This window comes from Malurus melanocephalus, unplaced genomic scaffold (genome assembly GCF_030028575.1).
Source record: "Malurus melanocephalus ecotype Western Australia unplaced genomic scaffold, MMel_1.1 scaffold_265, whole genome shotgun sequence".
NCBI lineage: Eukaryota > Metazoa > Chordata > Aves > Passeriformes > Maluridae > Malurus > Malurus melanocephalus.
In genome coordinates this window covers 338,962-343,284 of record NW_026623497.1, presented here as the reverse complement: position 1 = coordinate 343,284, position 4,323 = coordinate 338,962, and positions in this window count along the sequence as shown.

The following is a 4,323-nucleotide window of genomic DNA, read 5'->3' as shown; positions in this document are numbered from 1 at the left end:
CAATTCCTGCAAATCCTCCCTTCCCTGCCACGTCCCCACAAGGATAGCTTAGGGACTAACCAGAGAGCAGCTGAGCTTTGCAACATGCAGGAGATGTCCTCAGAAATTTAGTGACATCCCCTCCGGAGTGCAGCAGCAGAACACAGAAGCATTAGGTTGGCTTTAGAAAGTGTCTGTGAACATCTGCTGCTAAGCCAACCCAGATGCTTGGGCCCCAGTGTCAATTATTCTAGTTTATGCTGTGGTCCAGGCATGTCACACATCCCATTTTAAAAGGGACTTGCAGTTCCTAAAAGAGTCAGAGTAATAGTAACTTTATGAGCTCAGCCTTCTAGCTGTTGCCCAAATCTGGAAGAATTGCTGCAGATGGATGAGTGATGAAACACCATTTTAGGCAGGAAAAGCAACAATGTCATTTTATTGCTTCTAATATATGAGCTCTATTTGAAAATTGTTATAAAATAAGATAGATAGAGACATTTTTTTTTCTTATGTAATTTCTTATAAAYCTCCTGCTTCTGAAAAGGTACATAGCAAATGGTGCTACTTTCAAACATATCCCATTAGAAAGTTAACTGGAAATTGCACGTGTTTTATACATCTCTGGTTGTTGCACCCCCTGAATTAGGGCAGGTAATAGAATTTTTCCTTCCTAGAGAATTCAAAAAGGAGAGTTCCCTTTTAATAAAACATTTGGCCCGTTTCTAAGAAAATGGATAGCAGAAAAGCCTCACTAAGAATTCAAGTATTCTCTCTCCCMCAAAGCCTTAGCACAATGGACAAAAACAGTGAGAAAAGAGGGAAGAACAAAATAACCATGAATTGTCTCYAAGTGTTAGAGAGGGATCAGTTAGGGGTAGGTGTTTCTGATTTATTTGGTTATTTAATCCAGGGAGTACTAACACATACATTTGGCAGTGAAAATACCCTCTGTGATTGTTTTGTGGAACCATTTAGGTGATTTTTTTCCCTGCACAAACGTAAGAGCTGCATCCAGTTAAAGCTTCAGACAGGTTGGTAGTAATATAGAAAGAATATGGGTTAATAACCAGTGTTTTCATCATCTCCAATTAAGTAATTATGACTTCACTAGAAAACAATATTTAAAAGAATGTGGCACACGTTATAATACATAGAAAGGACTTCATTTTCTAAGTCAAAATAAACAAATCTTGTTAAGAGTGTRAGCACCTTTTGGTCTTTGAACTTTCATGTTTGGAATATTATTTCTCAGATGATATTTTAACACTATGGCTTTGTTGTAGAGCAAAATGGTAAMTTTGGGATAGATATTCCCTTTTGCTATTATGTGGGTGTGAAAGCAATCTTCCTTAGTTTGAATAGGTGAAGGATGTACCTCCACAGCTCATTTTCTTTCTTAAAATACTATCTCTGAGTAACTGAGTATCCTCATCTGTTTTCTGTTGGTCTCTCCAAGTTACTGAGGAAAGAGTCTTGGGAGCTGATGTGGGATGTGAAGTGCAGGAATTCCTGCAGTTTCCCCATTATTTATATAATGCAAAAGCCAGGATCACTGAAATAGACTAAATAGATTGTCACTCAGACCACATGCTACTTGCTAGGAAATTGGCACTGAGCCCCAAAAGGAAAATTGTGATGAAGCAAAGCAGAACCATGTCTCCCTTTTAAAACTACCTGGAAAAAGTAGATCTTACCCATTTTCCCTTTATTTTTTTTTTCTGGTTCARTTTTSCRTCTAAAGAATGTGGTAATACATCTGAATTTCTTGTCATTCYCAGCTTACMKTTMCTGAAATTTATTTTTCATGTATTTRAAAACACATATYTGGCCAGAGGTTTCCAAAATAGCTTTCTGCCTTCTCACCAATATCCAAGTTATTATATTACCCATRCTACATTAGAGAAGACATGGTAATGAATATATAATTAAGTAGGGATTTTTCTTAAAGGTTTTTCCTATATGACCTTTTCTTAAACTCAGTTCCTCTTCTTTTCATCCCTTCTGAAAAATAAACATGAAGTGGTGAGAAAGAATTTGGTGCAAAGTAGTTTAAAACCATTATCATCCAGAGTACTGTCTGTTTTTAAGACCTGGTTTTTTGGGTTTTTTTTTTGTATTTTGCTGTCTCCATCACTTTCTTTGATAAGCCAGTTCTGGTTGTGTCTGAAAATCACACACTAGAAATGTGATCCATCTAGAAAATGAACAAACAAGGGAAGGAGAAGCTATAGAAAACAAATCCACCTTGCTGTGTTTTCTATTAAGACCTTTTCTTTGGGGGTAATGTGGAAAATGACCATAAATTCATATTATGGAACAATGGGATTTGAATATGAATCTCCAGTGTCCTTTCATGAATGTTTGCATCCCTTCTTGCCTGAAAGAAATTGGATGGTACAGATCATGGTACAGATGTCCCAGCCATGCCAGAGGGATCATTCCCTCTTTCCAAGAGGGTTGATAGGGCTCACAGCTCTAAATTGCCTCCTTTTCTAAATTATAGCCCTGCTGCTCAGAAAAGTTTCCCTTGCAGAGGGATGTTTTCTTTTTAAAATGAAAGCAGGCATTGAAGATTTTGTATTTTCCATGTAGTATTRGTTTTGTTGAGTATCAGCATTAATGTCATATGCAATAATCTATTTCCATTGCTTACATGTCAACAGAGTGTGATTTTGTAATTTGCTGTTCTATACTAAGAATCAGTGCTTTTCAATACCATTTTTAGTGTGTAGCTCTTCCTAAAAGACTTGAGACAGACAAGTCGCTGTTTCTGGGGTTCTCAATGCCAGTTACATCCTAAGTTAATGCAATTGTTTCTGGGCTTTGCTTTTCCAACAAAATGGTCTTTGAGGGTTTAGGATTAGTGAAGAAAGTAGGAAACTGGCAATAAGAGAAGACAAGGGTGGCAATGTGTTCTCTATCTGGAGAATGTGTTAAGAGGCAAGCCAGTTCTGCAGGTTTGGCATATTGAAGGTTTATATCATGGGAGAGCAGCTCTCCTTTATAAATCACTGTGATAATAAGGAAAACACACATCCTGCTCCTCCATCCAAGGAAGAATAGCCCACATTTGTTTTTCTCCCTTAATTACCTTTCCAGATACACATTCTCTGGCTACATAATGACTTTAAATGGACCCCAGCCTAGTCTTCACATTCAAACATTTCATGCTCTTTATATTTGAATTAAGAAAACAGTAAATGAGCACAAATAATTCTTATTTAGATGTTAAAAAGGAATGGAAACCAAAACAAATATGTTCAAACTCTCGCATACAGAAACCAGAGTGGTCATTAATACCCATTGCCAGGGTGGGTGATGCTTCCCATAGGAGGGTCCTTCAGAAGTACCATTTTGGAGACATTGGAAAAGAGGAGRAAGTGCTCTGGAGGCTCAATATCCCAGAGAAAGCCCAAATATGAGGCTGTTTTACTTTATTTCAATTCACTTGTGTCTAACAAGTCCATATATTTTATTGTGACTACACTCAGAAAGGAAAATTTAAATTATAAACCCACATACCTAGAATATCAGAAAGACTCTAGAAGCCAAGCAAAGAGAAACTACCACATATTCAGCACTCTTGAGACTCCCCACCCTGCCCTTCTCTAARATGCCATTTTTTTCCTGTCTTGGGTATGACTTTTTCAGCCATCTAACCTCTTCTGGTCCTTCAGCCCTCTGGCATGAAGCAAACCCACAAAATACTTTGTATTTTCYATGTAGTATTGGTTTTGTTGAGTGTCAGCACTAATGTCATATGCAATAGTGTATTTCCATTTCTTATATGTCAACAGAGTGTGATTTTGTAATTTGCTGTTCTATATTGAGAATCAGTGTTTTYCAAKACCATTTTTARTGTGTAGCTCTTCCTAAAAGACTTGAGACASACAAGTTGCTGTCTCTGGAGCTCCCAAWGCCAGTTACATCCTAAGTTAATGCAGTTGYTTCTGGGCTTTGCTTTTCCAACAAAATGGTCTCTGAGGGTTTAGGATTAGTAAAGAAAGTAGGAAGGGGGGGATAAGAGAAGATGAGGTAATATGTGGTGCTTTTAATTCATAGACAACTTGATTTGGGAGGCAGGAATAGAGCACAGTGCTGAGGTGTTAGTACGATATTTTCTTGTCAGGTTACACCACTAATTCTTGTTTTAGCTTCCCAAATAATTCTCAGGATATTATTTTGTGMTAATATAAACCTGAAGCCAAAAAARSRTCYATAGGCCAGATCCATCAGTGAGAAAAGTTTGCAAGTAATTTGACTTCTTGTGCACTGAAGTGTCCTTGAGGTAAATTGGGTTGCTTTTCTCTTGAATTCACAGAGGTGTGACAAGTCCTTTTT